The 23,835-nt window shown below is 40.5% G+C and overlaps 1 protein-coding gene across 4 annotated transcripts in view; it reads right to left on the reverse strand.

Moving 5' to 3' along the window:
- CALCRL (calcitonin receptor like receptor) overlaps positions 1–23,835 on the reverse strand; it is a 102,584-nt gene that overhangs the window by 68,395 nt on the left and 10,354 nt on the right. Inside the window, exon 2 of one of the 4 annotated variants that reach the window (XM_075933771.1) lies at positions 23,245–23,296. The exons of the other annotated variants lie outside the window; for them this stretch is intronic. The gene's annotated coding sequence lies outside the window, so the exon portion shown is untranslated. The remainder of the gene's footprint in view (positions 1–23,244; positions 23,297–23,835) is intronic. 4 annotated transcript variants of the gene reach the window in all.

The raw sequence follows: 23,835 nt of genomic DNA on the forward strand, positions 1-23,835 counted from the left end.
GAGGTAAATCCTGGATTGCATCTACATTCAAAATGTGATCTTGTGCTTCGAAAGGTTGGAGACCCCTGGACTAGAGGCACCCTATGGCTGGTTTAATACCGATTTCCTATGACTCGATTTCATATGTTGCTGTATTTTACTATGGATTACTCTACAGTTCTACACATGTCATTAGAATGGAGCTGTACTGTCATTCTCAGAAGTGCTATTATTTATGAAGATTGTAATTCCTGGGAAGGATATTAAAAAAGTGGAAGAATGCAAAAACAGTTGGGTAGATAACGGTCCATATGCAGTCTACAGGCATCTTATTTTGCCTTAGGGTACATCGAAACTAGCCCCCTAGTTTGATTAGCATATTCCCGGCCAGTCGTCATTTTGGAAACTGACTACTTAAAGTAACTGCCGGCACCTATACACGGCAGAGAAGTGGGATTCCGAGATAAATCCCTTAGTTTGAATTAACTGTTAAACCTCATTCCACGAGGAGTAACAGTTAATTCGAACTAAGGGGTTTATCTTAGAATCCCGCTTCTCTGCCGCGTATAGACGCGGGCAGTTACTTCAGGCTAGCCAGTTTCCAAAATGGCGACTGGCCGGGAATATGCTAATCAAGCGTGGGATATTTAAATCCTGTGCTTCATTAGCAATTTCAGTTGCCCTCATTAGCCTCCCTAGTTCGAACTAGGGGGCTAGTTTCGATGTACCCTTACAGTAACACTAGAATATTTACCTGGCATTGTTGAAGTTCTTACCTCAATTAATTTTGTTTTTGGAAAATAAAATGAAAATGTGCATTCTGCATTTGGATCATTGTTCTGGGTTGGGATTGCAGATGAGAGATTCAGTATGCAGGCTGCCCTAGGGAGAGATTAACCCAACCCTCTCTTTCTGCAGCAGCTTGTGGCCAGGTGAGAAGCACCTCCCAAAGGCTGCTGCAACTCCAGCAAGCACAGTGGGAAAGGGGTGCATCTCCCCCCGTTCTGGGGCAGGTCCAGGTCCATTCTCTCCCTGTATTCCCCAGCCAGAGTAAGAAATGCAGCAAATTCTGCACTTTCCCGTAGCTCCCTGACAAAAGGGAGAGCCAGCAATGTTCACATGCAAATCAGGGGTTAGGGGAAGGGTCACCCCCATCCTCCCTAATGGACACATGGTGATAGGCTCAGGGCTGGGACAGTCCTGGATGGGGATGTGCCTCCATCCAGCCCTTTTCATCTGTTTGGTCTCTTTTCTGTATGGCTACATCTACACTGGCATGATTTTCCAGAAATGCTTTTAACGGAAAAGTTTTCCATTAAAAGAGTTTTTGGAAAAGAGCGTCTAGATTGGCATGGATGCTTTTCCACAAAAGCACTTTTTGCGGAAAAGTGTCCGTGGCCAATCTAGATGCGCTTTTGCGTAAAAAAGCCCCTATCGCCATTTTTACGATCGAGGCTTTTTTGTGCAAAACAAATCTGAGATGTCTACACTGGCCCTTTTGCGCAAAAGTTTTGCCTGAACGGGAGCAGCACAGTATTTCTGCAAAAAGCACTGATTTCTTACAGTAGGAAGTCAGTGCTTTTGCAGAAATTCAAGCGGCCAGTGTAGACAGCTGGCAAGTTTTTCCGGAAAAGCGGCTGATTTTCCGGAAAAACTGGCCAGTCTAGATGCAGCCTATGGGTTTATGAGAAGGAATCCTATTCCAGGCATATCCTATTTTCCCAGCACAACCAACCCCTTACTTTCTTTAAAGTTATGATAAGAAGACGCTGTATACCAAATTTGCTCATCCTAGGTCTTACCATATAGGAGGAATTCTTGAACATCAGAGAGACAAACTCTCTCAAATATATAGTTGATTGAGGAAGAATACAACATATTGGTACATATTATTGTGTAAAATCCTTTGCTCTCTGAAGAGCACAGGAGATTTTACAGACAGTGCCAGCTGCAATCTGTAGGAAGCAGTCTGACGGTTTCCATGAATTCAATTAAAGATCATCTGCTCAGGGTGGGGCCGTGGGAAAGGTTGGTATATTTTACACTCAGCCCCTGAAGCTTAATTAGCACGCCTTTAAGTACAAACAGATTTTTCCATATCCCTCTGCACTGCTCCGCCCTGTTTTACCTGAATGTGAATCAACTTTAGCAATGCTTCACAGATCCACACAAAAATGCCACAACCTTGATAATCTATACTCTCATTTAGACAAGGGGTACTTTAAATGTAAATTAAACTCTATGTGGAACAGTAGGACAATACGAGCATTATATTAATTGTAGGACAAACCACTGATGGCTATGTTATTTCAGAAAGAATACCTGGAGAAATACAATTTTTAGTTTTGTGTGTAATATGTATACTCCTTTCAATCATTAACAAAACATCTAGGGCAAAGAAACTGGAAAGCAAACTAGAAACTTTCAGGCTTGATGATTAAGATATAAACCACTAAAAGGATTATAGTGGGAAGTACTAGGCAAGCTTAAGTATATATACACACATACACTCCTCTGGTATTTATCTTTTAGTTGAGCAATGTAGCAGTATTATCACAGTGTGTTCTTCTGTTCTACCACCTACCGCTTATGCAAGTGATGTGAGTGGACTGGGATGGTAAATTCTGAAACATGTAACAGCTACACAAGTAATGCTGAAATATATCAGGATAGCAATCCCTCAGAGTTAGCTCCGGGGCACTATCCATCAAGCAGGATCTCAGTAGATCTGTAGTGCTTGTACTTGGCTAGAACTGACACACTAACATTTTCCGTGGTCTGGGACAAAATGTAATGTGAGTGACCTCTAACTTGGAGAAGCCTGAGGGTGTTCAGACTTGAATAGAGTATCTGACCAAGAGTGCAGGACTGCTGGGGAATGACAATCACCCTACAATGGGATATTTGTGCTAACTGAAGGTTAGAATCTAGGGCCTGAGGGGCAGAGTACAGATCCAGAGAAATCTAAGCATTCAAATGGATTTTTCATTCGCGTTTGGTTCAGGGAAATAACTGAAGGATACAAAGTTCTTAAGAGCCAGTTGACTTATTCCTGGGAATATAGTCTGTCTGAAGGTGTCTCTGAAGGGTTCAGTGATGGAGCATGAAATACTAGAAAACCCAATTCTTTGACCTGGTTAATAACATATTTAAACAGTGAGACAAAGAAAAATCAAAACAAAGCTCCTTCTCTGCAGATCACATGAAAAAAAGACAGAAAAAGATGGAGGTTTGTATGCATTTTATCCATTTGAGAGGCACTACTAGAATTACAATGACAGCCATACAGGAACACAGATGGACAGAAACTTTTCACATGGAAAAAAATCACATTTCCTTCTCTATATTCACCTACCTAATTATTGCAACCAGCGAACAATGGGCAAGATTTTCAAATGTAATTTGGGGTGATTAAATTTTTGGGCACCGCTTGGAGGCACTATACAGGGGACTGGTTTTCAGAAGGTGCTGAGCTCCCAGGCTTTGAAAATTAGGCAGATATAAAGGTGTGCCAATTTGGGCACCCAAAATACTAGCCATGTGACCCAGGTTCTTCCCATTTTCCTTCTGCCCCTTAGATTTTACATGTCTTTCTCTAAAAGCTAAACCGTAAAACACAGCCATATTAAAGATCTGCTTTGATTTGAGGGTCTGGATCTGTGCCCCTTAACAGCCACTCTGCTGAGAGCTGTGTTCATGTGTCCCGTTAGCGTGTGAAATTTAAAATTCTTTTTGTTGACAAATTTATTCACAGCTGCTAGCTTGGCAGGGAATTTTGATTCCTTTTTTTCCTTTTTTTTTTTAATGAGACAATATTCCAAGCAACAGAGAAACTTTACCCCAATACTTTCATCATCTATGGCTTTGACACTGTTAAAGCCAATAGAAACAACATCACCCAAATCTTATCCCATGTGCATAAAAACTTCAACAATCCCTCCCAGAATTATTACTAGTGGGGAGCCAAACTTCCTTTGGTGAAGTGAGATTTTCTTCCATTAGCTCCTTTACTTTCTTCATACAACAGAGTATTCACTAAAGCCCAGAAGGAAATGAATTTGATGTTTCTGAATTAATCAGTGTATAAGCAGGGAAATAATATTATTTATCCGAGACAGCAACAGTGGCTATCTCAAAGATTCATTCAGATCTTCCTCCCTGCCCCCTCAACTAGGCTACCCAGTTCTTTACAGCAAAGGACATAACAGAGATAGTATCACAGATACAAAGATTCACTAGGCCTGATCCACCGGATGTAAACCTGGAAGGTGAGAGAATTACACAGGTGTGGATCTGGTTTAAATGCTACTTGCTCTAATAATGTCATAAAAGTACACTAAAAAGATTTACTCTTATGGTTGGCAGATGAATTTTAATGTTGATAAATGCAAAGTAATGCATATTGGAAAATATAATCCCAACAAAAACATAATCCTGATGATACAATAAAATGATGGAGGCTATATTAGCTATTTATTTTAGGATGGGCAGGGATGGTGTCCCTAGCCTCTGTTTCTCAGAAGCTGGGAATGCGTGTCAGGAGAAGAATCACTGGCTGATTACCTGTTCTGTTAATTTCCTCTTGGGCATCTGGCATTGGCCACTGTCAGAAGACAGATACTGGGCTAGATGGAACTTTGGTCTGACCCAGTATGGAGGTTCTTATGTTCTTATTTCCTTTTTGCACATGAATTCAGTGCTACAGGTAGGTGGGAACAATTAAATTGCCTCTCAGCTATGGTTTATTGTTTGACCTATAACACTGATGTTTTAACAGAGTTGGTGCAGTTCTTATGGAACAGGATTTTTTAGTGGCAATATAAACTTTTCACAAAGAAATTGGTTATTAGGGCTGTAGAAGTGGTCAGTCTGCAGAAACAAGAGAACATGTGAACATCTATATTAAAATATCATTTTAAAAACAGACTTCTACAGCAATCATCCTTAAAATACTGAACTAGTGTTGCTTTTCAAAGTACAGGCATAGTCTGCTTGAAGGGTTGTCACCATCTATCTGGAGTAAACCCACTGACATCAGGGACTCTGAGCTGCTCCTGATGTAACTATGATCAAAATTTGGCATATTTGTGTTTTGTGGGATACTATAGAACTATTTCATTAGAAAACTGTAGTGCAGTAGAACCTCAGAGTTACAAATACTGACTGCACATCTCATTTGGAAATGGAAGTATGCAATCAGGCTGCAGCAGAGACAAAAAACAAAAACAAAACAACAACAAAAACTCACACCCACAGTACAGTACTATATTACATGGAAATTATTTTAAAAAAAGGAAAAGCAGCATTTTTTTCTGCACAGTAAAATTTCAAAGCCATATATGAGTCAATGCAAGCTTTGAAAAGAACAATATCAAAGTGTTCATAACTCTGAGGTTTTACTGCATATCTTGAAGAGGAAGTGTGTGTTATATATATTACAATTATATTAGAATAATGTAATTATTTATAAAGCCTGGCTACCAATAAGATTATTAAATAACTTTGAAAAAGAAACCTAATGCAAACTATTCACTATCGAATACAGAATGTAATGTGATCATTTCATTAATTACTTTTTACACAGAAATAAAAAATGACTGGTTATTGCTCCAGGTCTCAGATGTGTCAGCATGCATAAATTGTATTTGGCTAAACTACCTGTTCCCACACTGGATAACATGTTAATGTTCTCATTTCAACATGAGCATTCATATTACTTCTCAGAATATTTATAAAGTGTAAGACACTAGCATGTGCTATAGGTGCTCCAGTGTCATAGTGATGAGCAAAACAGGGAGAGAATAACATCAGTTACCAGTGATGGTCTAGAATAGATGGTGCTTGGTCCTGCCAGAAATTCAGGGGACTTCTAGAGGTTCTTTCCCATTCTATTATTCTATGATTCTATTTAAGAAGTTATTAGATTACTTGCAATGAACATAATGAATTTCTGTGGTGGTCTTGTTTACCTAGATGACCCCTCCCAACTCACAAAATTCGGTCTACCCTCTGCTATTCCTTGAGCACATCACCTGCTGTTTCAGAATACTTAGTCTGTATCATTAAAAGTTGCTGCAGGTTACCCCCAAGGTGGCTACATTTTAACTATGATTGAAGGAATTCCTCAATACCATATCAGTTTGTATACTGGTTAGTAAAGTATTTTGTGGTCTTTCTAGTTGAAAGCTGTAATGTGCATTAGAGATATGCTTAAAATTTGGATCTGGATCCTGCTTTTAAATGAGCACCTTAATGTGTCTGTTTTGTACACACTGGAGTAACAGATACAAATCTGACCTATTACTTAGCCCACCATGCAACAATTGCTTCAGACACTCTGAAACAAACACTTGCTTTGCCCAACAGATTTCATGTGTGTTAAGTACAATTTAATAGTTTTCTTAAAAATAGATTTTGTCATTTATTTTGCAGCTATTTATGGGTGAGGAGAAAAAAAAGCATTAAAATTGGGTGGTGCCTTCACATGAAACTAAGAAGATGTTAGGAATATTTAAAGGTAGCCTGAAAACAGTATTGTCCAGAATCATCATCAACATTCACAACTCATGATCTCAGTTCCTTAATATATCTCTTAGAGAAGACGGTGACTAAAAATTATTTTGCTAAAAAGCATATTAAAGGACTTAAAATGAGAAGGGGAGGTGATATGCTTTGGGCGGTACAGAAGGGCTAGATGGAGGAATCTAGCCTTCAGCCATGCCCCTTCCACCTGAGGCCCTGCCCCTTCCAGGAGTTCAGAATCCCCCATGGACCTGGCAAACGTTAGCCTTCCCAATCCCCAGAAATATTAAGTCTTAAAGGATAGCTAAGAAAAACTCTATATCCGAGGGATTAGGGTCTGCTAAATGACACTGGGATCTTGAGGAAAGAGGGTCTCTTTAGCCCTTGTATATTGGCGTATGACACAGCAGCATAATTTTCACATCTTACTACTAGACGCAGCCAAATGAGTTTTCTTCATCAACAACAAAGGGGCACTGGACTAGACAAGGCATAATTTGCCAAAGCTCCTGATCAGAATAATCCTGATGTTCAAAATGCTTTTCCATACAATTTAACTCATCTTTCTAGAAGCCCTTGCATGGTTCTAAAGGCATAAACATTGTTTGTGGTGACCTACTATGACCAGTTCTAAATGCCTCTCTGACAGATTATTCCTATTTCCCAGCTGATACCCATTCTGAAGATTAACCCTGAAGATCACAGAACTGCAGCCAGGCAAACAACCTAGAAAACATGTATATTATCTTGAAAATGTCCTACAAGTAAAGAATCCTTTATCACAGCCATCAAATTCATGACATATTTATTTCTCTGCTATCTATCAATAACTTTTTTGTTGCAAAACAGTACAAGAAAACCTCAAAAAATGACACAACCAATTTTAAAAGAGTAACCCATACACATATTATTATTCACTGCCAATTCATAAGGCAGACTTTTTTCAATCTGGCTCAATAAATTGTATTTTTCCTCTCCCCACAGTTCTGCTTATTAAACACCTTGGCTGTGTCTAGACTGGCCAGTTTTTCTGGAAAATCAGCTGCTTTTCTGGAAAATCTTGCCAGCTGTCTACATTGGCCGCTTGAATTTCCACAAAAGCACTGACTTCCTACTGTAAGAAATCAGTGCTTCTTGCGGAAATACTATTCTGCTCCCATTCAAGCAAAAGTCCCTTTTGCACAAAAGGGCCAGTGTAGACATCTCAGATTTGTTTTCCACAAAAAAGCGCTGATCGCGAAAATGGTGATCGGGGCTTTTTTGCGCAAAAGCGCGTCTAGATTGGCATGGACGCTTTTCCGCAAAAAGTGCTTTTGCGGAAAAGCATCCATGCCAATCTAGATGCTCTTTTCCAAAAATGCTTTTAATGGAAAACTTTTCCATTAAAAGCATTTCCGGAAAATCATGCCAATCTAGACGCAGACCTTTATTACAAAAAATATGCAAAGCAATGACAGCCATAAAGGACTTGTTCTTCTTTACTCTTTCAGGGACCAACATTTCTGAAAGTGGGTGCCCCAAGTAATCACCTGTAAGTGCCCTTTAGGCCTCTAAGCAGTACACTGAGGTGACCCTGCTAATGGGCTCTTTGTGCAGTAGCACAGTTCCAACGTCATTGCTGCAACACAGGACCTGTGCCTGCTCCATCAATATCTCCTCTGACTAAGCAAGCAGAAAGAGAATGATAAATGATAACAAAGACACAAGCCTGGTTTGTGTTAGGGAAACTTGTTTTATTTATATGCAATAGGTGTGCAGGACAACACATGATATAAAAGGAGAAGTCCAGTTCCATCCAATCCAATTCTTGAGTAATATCAGCCAGGATTAGATTATCTGTGTGGTGGGCTCTCTCGGGCGCTCCACTGAAATTTCATGCAATGCTAACTGGTCTCTTTGTGTTTGTTTGCTAACCTGAACCCTCTTGGGAGAGACCTACTGGAATAATATGAAGTGTTGTTGTGTAGTGAAGCACACAACAATGCTTTTGTGTAGCAAAGCACAACACACAACAGTTCATATTATTGGGTCTATTTCAGGAGTGGAGAACCTCTGGCCTGTGGGACACATGTAGTTCATCATGGCATGCCATGAGATGATTTGTTTACCTCAGCGTTCACAGGCCACTCACAGCTGCTAGTGACTGCGGTTCACTGTTCCTGGCTAATGGGACTGTGGGAAGGGGGTTCCCCACACCTGGGGTAGGTACTGGCCACTTCGCCTGGTGATAGTCACAAAAAAGAGACAAGGAAGTCTGTTTCCTAGATTAATTATAGTTGACCTTCAGAAGTCAGTGATATAATGAAATGGAGGACTTGCAAACGCAGTCCCCTCCAGCCTGTAACTATCTGCTAGCATTATTAGTTTGTGTTGTGAATAAAGCCACACTTTGACTGTTCTCTTATTGGCAGCATACTATCAGCAGCATCTGCTGAGTCATTTTGTATTCTTTATGTTTCTGTATATCATTATTTCTGACACAGGTCAGAGAAAAATAGAAGACGTTGAGCCTTACATCTCTTTATGTAAATGAGTGCCCTTCTATTCTCCTTTCAATATCTGAATTTTCCTTCCATCTATTTTAATTTATTTCTGACTGATGCCAGACAAATGGGCTGTGTTGTACTTTCCACCCTGAATAGGTAGATATAAATATGTATAGTTCAGCAATTAAATAAATTTAATTCAGGGGCTGTCAGCTGTAAATCTGTATGAATGTTACCTGACTCCTATAAAATACCAATCAACACTAAGGATGCATCTACACTGCAGGGTTTAACTCGAAATAAGCTACACAAATTGAGCTACATCAATTGCATAACTTATTTCAATATAGGGAGCGTCTACCTAGCACTTATTTAAAAATAGAGCACTCTTCCTCCGACTTCCCTTACTCCTCATACAATGAGGGTTACAGGAGTTGGAGTAAGAAGTCCTCCAGCTTGACAGTATTTTGACACTATTTCAAAATAGCTACCTGCTGTGTAGGCACGGACTAAGTTATTTTGGAATAGCTCTAGTTATTTTGAAATAGTTGCAGTGTAGATGTACCCTAAGTATGACAATAGTTCTACGTGTGACAGGCACTGCTACCAAACAAAATTCACTTATTGAAAACAAATGTACTTCTTCTACATACCCTCTATGCAGAAGTTTAAATAGAGGAGTTTTACACCATGTCCGGAAAATCAATAGGCTCAGCCTATGTTAAGCCAATGGGAGAAGTGAACTCCAGACTCAAATGGTATTTTAAAGAATGGCCTCTGCCACTGACCCACAAATGTTAAAATCAATTGACCACAATTATTACTTTAAGTTATGTGGATTTTTAGATTGGTGGGACCCACACTACAAAGGGCCTTAAAAACACCATTAATGTTTGAATTGCACTTTGAAGTAATCACACTGTCTGTTTCATCAGACAGTTTAAGCATGGCATCCCTAATGTATGAGGCTCCCTTTAATCGGCCCTGTTAAGCAAACAGAAATTCTCATTCTGTATTAGCTGTCGTTTCCAGTTAGTATTTCACCATGACTCCCCCATTTGTACAATACCCATGTAGTGAATCTGCAATGTGCCGGAGTCTATCAAGCTGATATAGCTACAGTGATCTGCTATTAACCATGTTGCAAATTCTTGAGATTTTATCCTGATTCTGACAATATCTATGGATTTACTAAAAACCCTGGCTCTTAGAAACATACAATCACATTAGACCCTCAGCTTTCATTTAAATAAATATATCCAAGTCCTTATGGCTTTGGAAAGAAGTTTGATAATGTGATCCAAATGCACCCTTAAGGTACAAACACAGAAGAAAATAAAGAGAACCCTCTGAAAGATCTAAATGGTTTAAAACCAATGCCTGAAGGCATTTGAATGATTTTTGAATGCTGAAGGTTGGGAGTATTGTGTCAACTAGAATTAGAGCCATAATCTAAATAGATGCATTGTCTCTAATTCACATAACAGTTGGGTGTCCGTGTTACTCCAGGAAAGATCCTCAGATTATTCTTTCAGGGTATGTCTCTACTAGCCCCCTATTTCGAAGTAGGGAGGCAAATGAAGCATATCGAAGTTGCAAATCAAGCGCGGGATTTAAATATCCCGCTCTTGATTGGCAAGATCCCGGCCGGTCGCCATTTTAGAAATTCACTAGCCCGAAGTAATTGCCCGTGTCTACACGCGGCAGTGAAATGGGAGTCGGATTTAAAGCCCTAACTAGAATTAGCTGTTATTCCTCCTTCAATGAGGTTTACCAGCTAATTCGAAGTAGAGGCTTTATATCGGACTCCCGTTTCACTGCCGCTTGTAGACGCGGGCAGTTAGTGAATTTTTAAAATGGCGACCGGCCAGGAACATGCAAATCAAGTGTGGGATATTTAAATCCCGGGCTTGATTTGCAACTTTGGTGTGCTTCATTTGCCTCCCTATTTCAAAGTAGGGGGCTAGCGTTGACATACCCTCATAGATATCTACAACTAGTGACCATCCAATTCTTAATCCCTGCCAACTGCATTTTAAAGTCTTCCTTTACATTTTAAAATATTCTCTGAATCAAATTGTCCAGGCCCTTTTTCTGGTTAGGGTGAAATGTTATTGTCCCAATGCACTGAGGATTTGTTAAACCTCTGTAGCCAGAATAAAACAATAGTACTGAGAGGGATGTGAACTTCAGATCCTAATTATAGCTCTTTAAATTATAGCCATTTCCAGCTTCACTGCCCAAACAATACACCAGAGAAATCTACCAAAGGTGGTGGTTCAATGGAAAAGGGCCTACCTGCCATATTCTGATAATTCTTTCATTTGAAAGCATTTTATTACAATAATAAATCTCCACTATGACACACAAGCTTTTGAAAGCATTTAAAACTAACACACTTTGATTTTGAAAGAGCTCTTGCAAAATATAGAGTCTTAGGAAGCAGCTATGTTGATTCATACACACGAGTGGGTCTCAAAGGGTGGGCCACAGCCCACTAGAAGTCCATGGCCCTCAAGGCTCAGTCTCCCTCCCCCCATTCACCACACAGAAGGGAGCCTTGCATTAGTGCTACAGCCCTGCTTCACCCCCCAGCAAGGCTGAAACTCAAGTGCTGGCTTCCCTCTGCAAGGAGGAGCCCTGAACTCCACTGGCTGGATCTGGTTTACGGGGGGAGCAAGCAGCTCTGTGCACAGCTGTTCCCCTCCCCCCAGCTGGGGGAATGGCAGCACATGGAAGTACTGCCTGGAGGCTTTCCACACTGCTTCCATTGGCCGTAATCACAGCCAGTGGGAGCAGCATAAGGTGGTACCTGGGATGGAGTGCCTGGAAGCAGCAGGGGTGTGAAGCGAGACCCCATCTTCATGCCCAGACCCTCATTCACTCCCCCTGCTGAGACCCCACACTCCCAGCTTGCTCCTGCATCCTCCCTCCTGCCGAGACTCCCCACCCCCAGCCTTCTCCTGCTTCCAGTGGGGCTGACATCTACGCTGGCCCCAGAGCAAGTTGGGGGGGCAGCTCTTCTCCCCCAGAGTTGTGAGCCTGAGGACAGTCAGTCCTTAGTGCCACCCAGACTGCTGGGTCTCCCCAACCCTTAAAATCATGCAGAGTGGCACTTGGGTGCTCCTGTGGCAGTTCAAATGAGCTCTGGGCCCCTTTGAATGGCCGGGCCATCCCCCCCATTGATAGGTCTGCCTACATCCTACATCCTATGCCACTACCCCCCTCATGCACTCATTTTGTCACTATGGTTGGTTGTCTGCAGAAAGCTTTATGTTGAGTGGCATGGGCTGCGGGCCAAAAAATTGAGAACCACTGATAAAAACCAGGGAGCCATTCTACACTTACCCTCGAGTAAGTTTATGTGTGTATGTTGTCAATGGACTGCTCACATGTACAAGTGTTTGCATGATTTGAGTGTACCTGCTTGAATTTTAAATTTACAAACCCTTCCTGCCTTGAGTGGTTCTATGAACCCATTTTACTGAAGCACTAATGCGGCCACACTAGAGATTACAGCTGACCTTCATGTGTTTGTCAAAATGAAATTTTTGATGAAGAAAAAATATTTCCACACAATTTTTTTATTTTATGGTTGGTTTTACTAAAGGAAGTAGAAGATCATGAAGCATAAAGAGGAGAATTTAAACAAGATGGAGTAGAAATGGAGACAAAAAGAAGGGAAAAAAATCTCATCATTGCTGTTCGAATCACAGAAAGGACCATAACATTGGAAGTTGGAACAGAGAAAGGACAAAGAAGCATGTGCAGATTTTCAGAGAAGCATCAAGGAATGCCAGAAAAAAAATTATGAAAATCCTGAGCCCAGTAAAAAGGCTGCAACAACATCACTGGGGGATTGTCAGAGCTCAGAAGACAGCTGGGAAAGCACTGGAAACATAAGTCATGTCGATTTCCAGCAACTGTAACCTATTAAAACAATTGTTAGGTCTGCATTTAATTTGTCCCATTTATAATTTTTATCATCATGTACCAAAGCCATTGTCAAATGCTAAATTAATATAGAATTATTGTGTAAAAAATAACAACGAGTGCAGCTATCTAGTGTGTAAATGACCAATCAATCCAAATTGCCATCAGCTACAGAAAAAAAGGAGGAGGACAGCATGACATCCTTTTGCAACGTACATTAGTTTTTTGCCAGAAGTATCAACTTCCCTTGAGCTTCTTGTTTGCTGCTAGGATTGCAATTGACACTGCTTGGCTTTAGCAGAGTGTCCTAAAAATAGCAGCTCTGAAATTATAATCTTGCACACTCTTCTCACCCCCACAAAAGCTTGCAAAGAGATATGCCTCCATAGATACATAATTTTACCTGCTACAAAAAAACAACAAATGTACTTTGTTGAGCTAAGCAGAAAATCAGGGTGAAATTCCAGACTAGTGCCTACACAGTTGAAGGTGCAAAACAAAAGTTGTCTAAAATAAAATGTTTCTCTTTACATAAGAATGTAAAGTGAAGGGACCAAAGGCAGACCCAGCATAAGAGAATGCATCTTCATTACTAGCCTAGGTCTAGCTCTGACCCAAGGTCTCCTCTATGTACCTCTGGTGAATGCTAAAAGTGCCAAACTAGGAAACTAGGACAAATAAAGGATGAATAGAGGCAACACGGGAATGCAGGGGCAAGATTAGAAAGGCAAAGGCACAAAATGAGATCAAACTAGCTACAGGCATAAAGGGAAACAAGAAGACCTTTTATAAATACATTAAAAGCAAGAGGAAGACCAAGGACAGGGTAGGCCCACTGCTCAGTGAGGAGGGAGAAGCAGTAACAGGAAACTTGGAAATGGCGGAGATGCTCAATGACTTCTTTGTTTCGGTCTTCACCGAGAAGTCTGGAGGTGTGCCTAATGTAGTGAATACAAGCAGAGAGAGGGTAAGTTTAGAAGATAGGATACACAAAGAACAAGTTAAAAATCACTTGGGAAAGTTAGATGTCAGCAAGTCACCAGGTCCTGATGAAATGCATCCCAGGATACTCAAGGAGCTGATAGAGGAGGTATCTGAGTCTTTAGCTATGATCTTTGAAAAATCATGGAAGACGGGGAGATTCCAGAAGACTGGAAAAGGGCAAATATTGTGCCCATCTATAAAAAGGGGAATAAGAACAACCCAGGAAACTACAGACCGGTGAAGATAATGGAGCAGGTAATTAAGGAAATCATATGCAAACACTTGGAAGGTAATAAAGTGTATGCAAACACTTGGAAGGTAATAAAGTGATAGGGAATAGCCAGCATGGGTTTGTGAAGAACAAGTCATGCCAAGCTAATCTGATAGCTTTCTTTGATAGGATAACGAGCCTTGTGGTTAAGGGAGAAGCGGTGGATGTCATATACCTAGACTTTAGTAAGGCATTTGATACGGTCTCGCATGATATTCTTATTGATAAACTAGGCAAATTTAACTTAGATAGGGCCACGATAAGGTGGGTGCATAATTGGCTGGATAACCGTAGTCAGAGAGTTGTTGTTAACGGTGCTAAATCCTGCTGGAAAGGGATAACAAGTGGAGTTCCGCAAGGGTCTGTTTTGGAACCCGTACTGTTCAATATCTTCATCAATGATGTAGATATTGGGATAGAGAGTACGCTTATTAAGTTTGCAGATGATACCAAACTGGGTGGGGTTGCAACTTCTTTGGAGGATAGGGACATAATTCAAAATGACCTTAGCAAGTTAGAGAAATGGTCAGAGGTAAACAGGATGAAGTTTAATAAAGAGAAATGCAAAGTGCTCCACTTAGGAAGGAACAATCAGTTCCATACATACAAGATGGGAAGCGACTGACTTGGAAGGAGCATGGCGGAAAGGGATTTAGGGGTCATAGTGGACCACAAGTTGAATATGAGTCAACAGTGTGATGCTGTTGCAAAAAAAGCAAATATGATTCTAGGTTGTATCAACAGGTGTGTTGTAAGCAAAACTCGTGAAGTCATTCTGCCACTCTACTCTGCACTAGTTAGGCCTCAGCTGGAGTACTGTGTCCAGTTCTAGGCGCCACATTTCAAGAAAGATGTGGAGAAATTGGAAAGGGTACAAAGAGCAACAAGGATGATTAAAGGTCTAGAGACATGACCTATGAAGCCAGGCTTCATGAACTGGGCTTGTTTAGTTTGGAAAAAAGAAGATTAAGGGGGGACATGATAGCGGTTTTCAAATATCTAAAAGGGTGTCACAAGGAGGAAGGAGAAAATTTGTTCCTCTTGGTTTCTGAGGACAGGACAAGGAGCAATGGGCTTAAAGTGCAGCACGGGAGGTTTAGATTGGACATTAGGAAAAAATTCCTAACTGTCAGGGTGGTCAAATATTGGAATAAATTGCCAAGGGTGATGGTGGAATCTCCCTCTCTGGAGATATTTAAGAACAGGTTAGATAGACATCTGTCAGGGATGGTGTAGACGGAGCTTGGTCCTGCCTTGAGGGCGGGGGGCTGGACTCGATGACCTCTCGAGGTCCCTTCCAGTTCTATGATTCTATGATTCTATATAAGTACTTAGCAGTAAATATCATGTCTCTGCTAAAAAATCAGAAACATTTGTTTCCATGGATTAGATTAAGCGGGTTCATGAAGCAATTTGATATGGACCCAAGATTTTTTTTTTAAAGATTAGCATGTTTTTGGGATGCCAGCCTCCATGTGCCTAAATCAGGTTCAGAAATTTGGTTTATTAGAATCTTGGGATATTTGGCTATTTTACAGTTTTACTATTTTAATATGGTATGACTGTTAGAAAACATATATAGCTTCATTGTCTTATAATGGTACAGACCAGAACTGACAGGAGACTTTAGGTACTTAAAAAAAAAAGACAAGAATATGAAGATTGTATGTTCATTGGAAGGAATTCTTTTTTAAAAATAAAATACATCAAATGATAAAAATTTAAATAGTAAATGTTTATTTTGTTATTTTGAATTCAATTCTCATTTTTAGAATGTTTACACAAATTTGTCCTTACTTTTGTACTTTACTTCTTCCTTCACAGTGCAAACGAGGATGCAGCACTTAATTGCTCATGGAAAAAACCCATTAACAAGAAGCAACCCACATCCAGTATTCATGGAATATAGGCTGCAAAGCCACTATACTACATCTACCTGGTAACCAGAATGAGGCCTACATTCCCAGTCCTGTACTGTAATAACCATGTGGGTAGACTAGTGAACTCATGTGGATCATAATGGGAGATCAGAGCCTAAGAGGGAAACACATAGTTAAGCCAATGTCTCCTCAGACATTATTTTTTCAAAAAATTACAATTGCAAGAGTGCAAGGAGTTGAAATGCATGTCTAATTCAGTATGCAAGAGTACAGGTTGCACTTAACACTGCTTATACCTTATGCTTAAGCACTGTCCACGCTGGTGCTTAGGTCAGAATAAGTTAAATTTGCATGGGGTATGGATTATTCACAGGGTTGTCCTTAAGATTTTTGGTACCCTACACAACCCAAGAACCTGCATCACCATCCCTTTTGGGGTGCAGCCGCTCCATGGGGTGGGTTGTGCTCAGAATTGTGGGGGAAGGCACTGTGGGAGGGCAAGAGGAGGGTAGGGAGACTGGTGGGGGTAGACTGGAAAATTGTGGCAGTGAGACCTGGGGTTGGGGAATTGACTCATGTGGGGCTGGGAGTTGAAGCAGGAGACAGGGCGCTGGGGGATTGGAGCTGCTGGAACTGGGGCTGCCCATGGCTGGTGGTGGCCCAAGGCATATGTAGCATAGGGCACTACTTAATTTGGAGCACCACCAATGCCCCAAATTTAATGGTGCTCTACACATTTGTGTATGTTTAAGGAAAGCCCAGATTTTTCACCCTCAAACTATGCAAGTTATACCTAGGTAATTTATAATGTAGACATACCATTACTAAAGTAAGAAAATGGGTAGTAGCCCTTTAAATTGTTTAGGAGATCCTCTATTGGGCCCTATTGTCTTCCATTGTTATGGTCATTAGAACCTTGCCAAAGCAGCAGCGTAAAATGGGAGTTAGGCCTTGAATATTGGTACACAGTTAATAAACACAATGATTTTGAATCCCACCATCCATGTGTGAGTTCTCCATATATTTGTATATAGGCCTTGTATATTTGTATATAGTTGATAAACAGTTATATGGAATCCCACTATGCATTTATGGATTCTCCGTATTGCTGTTGTGTACAGAGAAAGGATAGGACTGCTTACCTCATGATAATGTTTGCAAAGCTAAACTCATTAAAGTTTGCAAAGCATTTCAGAGGGAAGGTGCTATAAAAGTATTATTAATATTTGCAGATTCTGGAAAGATGAACATATATTCCACTCAGGACGTCAAAAACAGTTTTCACAGTATGAATGCTATGGTCATTAATCTCATTATTTGACAAAGAAATTTGCACACTACCTCTGTACACAACTTCAGATGCCAACTTTTGCACAATTGAAATATAATTCTATTGTTCCCTGTATAACAGTGTGACCAAATTATGTTAAAATATGAAAATGTAAACCAAATGAGATATTTTATATGGAAATATATGTAGATTAGCTAATTTTCTTTCTCTCTCTCTCTCCACACATAGTCCCTTTCCCCCTATCTCCGGATCATTTTAAAAGTTGTATTCACTCATTCATTCACCATCTCTAAATTCCATTTTATCCTGAGAAGCTAAGAAAAACATTTTGTTAATGAGAGAGATTAAGTTGAAAATCTAATATAACACAAGAGAGGTATAGAAGCACTATGTAAAGAAAAAGAAGGAGGAGGATGCATAATGGGCTAGAGTCTGATCTAATTTATACTGGTGTAAACCAAAGTAATATGGTTGAAGTAAATGGATTTACAATGGATTTAGACCAGTGGGAATTAACAATTAGGACCTGCATGCTTAATCTTGATCCTACTGAAATTAATGGTCAAGATTCTGTGTACTTGGAGCAAGGTTCTATTTGAGCAAGATCATGCTCTCTCACTACTCTTCTTTAAGTAACGAAGGTACTTATTAATGAACACTGACAAGATTGAGCTGGAAACCACATCTATTGTCCTTATTGCCACCACTCTTTGCTATTCAGTCATTTTTCTGCTTTTTTAGTCTTATTAATATTTCTGTGCTTCTAGGATAATTCTTAACATATTAAATTGCATACCTCAAATCCATCCAATATTCGGTAGCAACCAGAATTTGAAAGAATAACATGGCACAGACTCATTATTATTATTTACCATTTGTGTAACCATAGCACCCAGGAGGAGCCACACTCATGGACCAGAATATCACTGTATCAGACATGGTACAAACACAAAACAACAAGAGGAGTCCAACTCTAAAGAACTTATAGTCCATTATTAATTGACCAGAAATTATCCAGAGAAAAAGAATACATTCAATACAGTCTCCTAACCTCCACTTGTATAAATTCAAGATTTATTATTTCTAATTAGAGCCAAAAACTATTCTTATATTTCAGATAGAATGGTATTCCTGCATTAAGGATGTTGCTGTTTTATTCTTGTTTACTGTGGCCCTGATCCTGCAGTGAACTCTGTGCAGGTGACACTCAAAACCCGCACAATCTGCATGAGGGGGAAAAAGGCACTGCATTTTCACAACTGTTCTATTAAAAGGATAAGAGGCAGGAGCTAAGGAATATGAAAATGGAGACTTGGTTCAAAATGCCTGATATGGAAAGTGATTAGAGGAACATGGTTTATTGATTCTGCTGGGTTTGGATTAAATAACGTGTTTTTCAGGAGCTGTTCCAGATTTTTTTGGTCAGGAAATTGGGATGGAACTCTCACAATAGGTGGCTTTTTGGACACTTCCAGGTTAGAAGTATGCCAAGCAGAATGCAAGAGCTTTTCCAGTGTATTTTGGTACCTTAATTTCTAATCCCTAATTGATCATAAGAAATGTGGCAGCATGTAAGCATTTTAAAAGGAAGATGAGTAAGCGAACCTTTTCCAGTTCTTGGCACAGGTTCTGTTTGAATTGTGAGTGACAGAGGGCGGGCTTTGATTTTATTCCAAACAAGTCACCCAAATCAACTTAAAAACCATTATCTACTGATTTGTTAAAGAAAAACTTGGCAGGAGCCAGAGTTGCATTAGGCTTATTACCGAATGGTTTTCTAACAGAGTCAAGCTCATTCTCTGTCCCTGATTAGATACTGATGCAAGGTGCAGGCAAAAACAAAACAAAAAGATTAATCTAGTTTTCAGGGTGAACTGTAACAAAAATAGTCTATTTGCACATGGTTCCCTCCTTCCTCAGAGGAAAAACAACAAAATAACTTACCAACATTGACAAAGAGGCCCTTTTACCAAATGACGAACATAATAGGCTTGACTAATGCTTGTATAGGCAGTCCCCAGGGTTACATGGATCCGACTTACATCAGATCCCTACTTACAAACGGGGTGAGGCAACCCCGCACTAGCTGCTTCCCCCCAGCAGTCAAGGGAGACGCAAAGCTAGCGTCCCCCTCCCCCCACCTGGCAGACCAGGGAGACGCAGAGCGGCTTTTCTCAGCAGACACCTCAGCTTGAGAATAAAGGACTGAGGGAAGTGAGTGTGGGAGAATAAAACTGAGCTCTGGAGAAATGTTTGGCTAGAGTTTCCCCTACAATATGTACCAGTTCCGACTTACATACAAATTCAACTTAAGAACAAACCTACAGTCCCTATCTTGTACGTAACCCGGGGACTGCCTGTACTGTTTTGAAGAAGACAGTTCCAGTTTTTCATTTGTTGTCCCTCGATACTGAACACATAAGAGAAGGTTCTGTTCTTGAAGTTAAATTGCAGAACCAATTTCTTCTTCAGAGTTACAGAGAAGTAGGAATTCAACTCCTAAAGAGCCATTAGGGATATGGCCAGCTATGGAAAGGAGGTGATAGAAATCCCATAGTCTACTGGGAGACTCAGAGACAGACCCTGGTGTACATTGGATGCTCCATTGAAGTCATGCCCATTTACACCACTAAGGAATCTGGCCACAGAATAAAGTTGGACATAAAGGATATGAGAACGAGGAAAAAACACGAGTTCTATAGTTTCTAGCTGAATATATCAAGCAAAAATAAGGTCTAGGTGCCAGCAGATACATTACAGATACATTGTTTTCCCTTTCCCTGTCTGTTCATCTGACAGCCGGGCAGGAAAGGCAGTTGAATGTCTTCAAATAACACACAGCAGTTGCTTGATAACTCCATGACCTTCCTGTTAAGTGGAAGGGCTGCAAACACACAGAATCCCTATGACCTATGACACCTTCAAAACTGGAAGTTGTTGACCAACTGTCCAGTGTCAGGAAACAACTGTCTGACTGTGACAAGCTGAATTTATCCCACCCTATGCCTTGTGGGTGCTCATTTATTAGAACTCTGCTATCTACAGGGATGTGCTTTAAATCACATACACCCCAGTTTTGTAAGTTAGCTGTGCTAGTAGATGTACCAATCATTCCTGGATTACATAAGAGGCCTACTTCTCTTTCTCTTGATAATATGAAATTAGCCTCCAAAATTAGAATTGGATTGCAGAATGGCAGTCTCAGAAATCCTTTCAATCATTCTTTGAGGTCTTAAGATGTTTCATATAGGAATGGCAACATTTTAAAAATCATTGGGCCTAATTCTCTGTGAAGATAAACATTGAATATCTATGTTGAACCCATCACGCTCCACAAGTTACATGGTCTTGTTAGCAATATTTGAGCCATGAACAGAATAAGGGTATGTCTACACTACCACCCTAGTTCGAACTAGGGTGGTAATGTAGGCAACCGGAGTTGCAAATTAAGCCTGGGATTTCAATTTCCCGGGCTTCATTTGCATCTCGCTGGGCGCCGCCATTTTTAAACGTCCGCTAGTGCGGACTCCGTGCCGTGCAGCTACACGCGGCACGGACTAGGTAGTTTGGACTAGGACTAGGAAGCCTAGTCCGAACTACAGTTACTCCTCGTGAACTACCGTTACTCCTCTTCTAACCTGAAATGAGAAGTAATGGTAGTTTGGACTAGGAAGCCTAGTCTGAACTACCTAGTCCGTGCCGCGTGTAGCCGCGTGGCACAGAGTCCGCACTAGCGGACATTTAAAAATGGCGGCACCTGGCAAGATGCAAATGAAGCCCGGGAAATTCAAATCCCGGGCTTCATTTGCAACTCCGGTTACCTACATTACCACCCTAGTTCGAACTAGGGTGGTAGTGCAGACATACCCCCAGACACATAAGCAAATGCTATGAGCTCTTTCAGCCAATTGCTTTCTAAGGAAACCTATTTAATTTAAAACAAAACATCCACTTTTACCCATAGTGTGTAATATAATCTTTGCTAGGTTATATTTTGTTCTTACTTTTTTTTTCCAAATGTGCTTTTTACTCAATAAAGGACAAAATTGCTTCTTCAAAATACAGCTTGAATCATTTTTAATGTTCAGCATATAATTGCTTGCCTAGCTGCATTTCAAGATTGACATGGAAGGAATGCATAATGAGCATGCAGTGACAGAAATGTTACTGACAGCTATGAATTAGCTACTTTATTTTTAAAATTAAGTAACATTTCACTCTCCTTCTGCCACCTTCCAGTATTGTTATATTCTTTACTAAATGGATACCAAGTAACTTTGTTCTTAGTACATAAAAACTAAATTGCCCAAGTCTCATCACTTGAAATGAAACAAAAAGTGTGGCTCCATTGGTAAATGGACACACCTGGTTTCCATATATACTTTAATACTGGCTTGTTTTCTTCTCACATCCCCACAAGCTCCTTTTTTCCACCATCAAGTTCCTCTGAATTGTTGCTGATTTTGCAAGCATACTTCTGACATGTAGTGTTTAATCATGCAAGTAGCTGCACTGAAGAACATGGGATGGCTTGTTTTAGTAAACTCTATGTGCATCTTCAAAAGTTTTGCAAAATCAGACTTAAAGGTCTGATGAGGGAGATCTAGAGGGGAAAAATGTTGCTGGCACTGCCCATTCCAATAACAGACCCATGCCAAACCTTATTATAGTTAACCATTTGGAAAAGCTTTCAGTGTATGAAATTCACTCACAACTGTTTCACTGGGACTTGCCACCAGTTTAGATTTTAGTTGTCTTACTCTATAACACCCTTTAAGAAGTGGATCTACATGGATATCGTTCACTGAAAAAATTTTAAACCTCTGGATTTTTCTCTTTTTCTCTTAGATGAAGGAATAGCAACAGTGGATTCTGCAAGTCATCCAGTAAGATAAGTAAATATTAGAGAAGTGTCTCCTCACATCTCCGTTGACTTCACTTATGATATGCAACATCCTTAATTTTCCAGTCCTTGCAATCTATTACACAGAGACTACCAAGAATTCTATATTACGCTGTTTTTGTTATATAGATAAATTACCCTGTAGGGATAAGAACAAGATCACCATAATCATTTTCACATGTTAATTAAGAAGATAAATAATTTGTGCATTTCAGTGCTCACCAGCACCCAAAGTCTCACATACATGGTAATTCCCGAAATTTATCCCATAATGAAAGAGCCTGGGAATTCCAACCTGAAGAACTACCAGACACCCCCTTACTTCCACAATGTTGCCTGACTTCTTCATTTCCCATGAGCCCATAGTCAAACAGTTCTGGAAGGAATCAACGATGGCTGTCTTTGGTTCTCTCTCATGGAGAAGGAAGCTGCTCAATGCACAGAGCCCATAATTCAAATGCTAGAAGCAGCATATGGCTTCTATAGACCCTATAGTGGTTGTGAACTGGTGACTCCAACTTCTCATCTACTTCCTTTTCATTCCCAATCCTGCACCACCGATATCAACTGAAAAACTCCCATAGACTTTAGTGATGTAGGATCTATTCCGTGTGGAGCTGATGTCCAGTAGAGGTCTCAATGTAAGAAGGAGAAGCATGCTACAACTATGGCAGTCCCTCTTTCTGTGCCCATTGATGCCAACTTGGATCCTTCAACAGATGATGCCCTCTAACCATGAAAGGCTGGGGAGCTTGAGACACTTTATTAAAACCTTAAGTTTTAATGACAATCTCTACTACAAATATTCATCTTTAACATCTAGGTATCCATGAGCATGAATTTGGACCAGGCCTACGGTTGCCAGGTCTCTGGTTTTCTACCAGAGCACATGGTCAAAAAGGGATGCTGGCAGCAACAATTGGTACTGCCAACTGAGTCTCTAGAAGTCCATTAGGCAGCTCAGCAAGGGGCTGGGGCTGAGACAAGCTCCTTACCTTAATTGGCTCTGCATGGCTCCTGGAAGCAGCTGCCAGGTTCTTGCGGCCCCTAGGCACAGAGAGGCTTCATTTATATGCTGCCTTCATGCTCACATGTGCCCCTCCCATAACTCCCAGTGGTCATGGTTCCTAGAAAACCTGCCTGCAGGTACAAGAGCAGCATGAAGATGGTGCCTCCGTGCACCTACAGTGCCATGTACAACTACAGAATTTTCTGCATCATTTTATTCATGTGTGCATGTACAGAAGTGGCAGCAGCTTATGAAGGGTTAGGGAGCACTTGGATCAACCAAGTGGACAGATGGCCCAAACTATATGAGCAGAGCAGAGGGTCCCTTCAAAGATTTAAACTTGTGGAGGCCAGAGACTTTCCTTTCCATTATATTGTCCTGGGAACTTTCTGCTCTTCTATGAAGACCATATTTTGAGCCTCAGATCTGTAGGTACTCCCATCACTCCATTAGTCATTATAATTTGTTTTTATCCCTCTAATTATTGATATTTTTATAAGGTGTGGTGCAGATCTCATGATTTTATTGCGAGTCTCCTGATGTTCTCACATATTCAGTGTTTTAATTAAAGACCCAG

The sequence above is a fragment of the Pelodiscus sinensis genome, chromosome 7 (assembly GCF_049634645.1).
Source record: "Pelodiscus sinensis isolate JC-2024 chromosome 7, ASM4963464v1, whole genome shotgun sequence".
Lineage (NCBI taxonomy): Eukaryota > Metazoa > Chordata > Testudines > Trionychidae > Pelodiscus > Pelodiscus sinensis.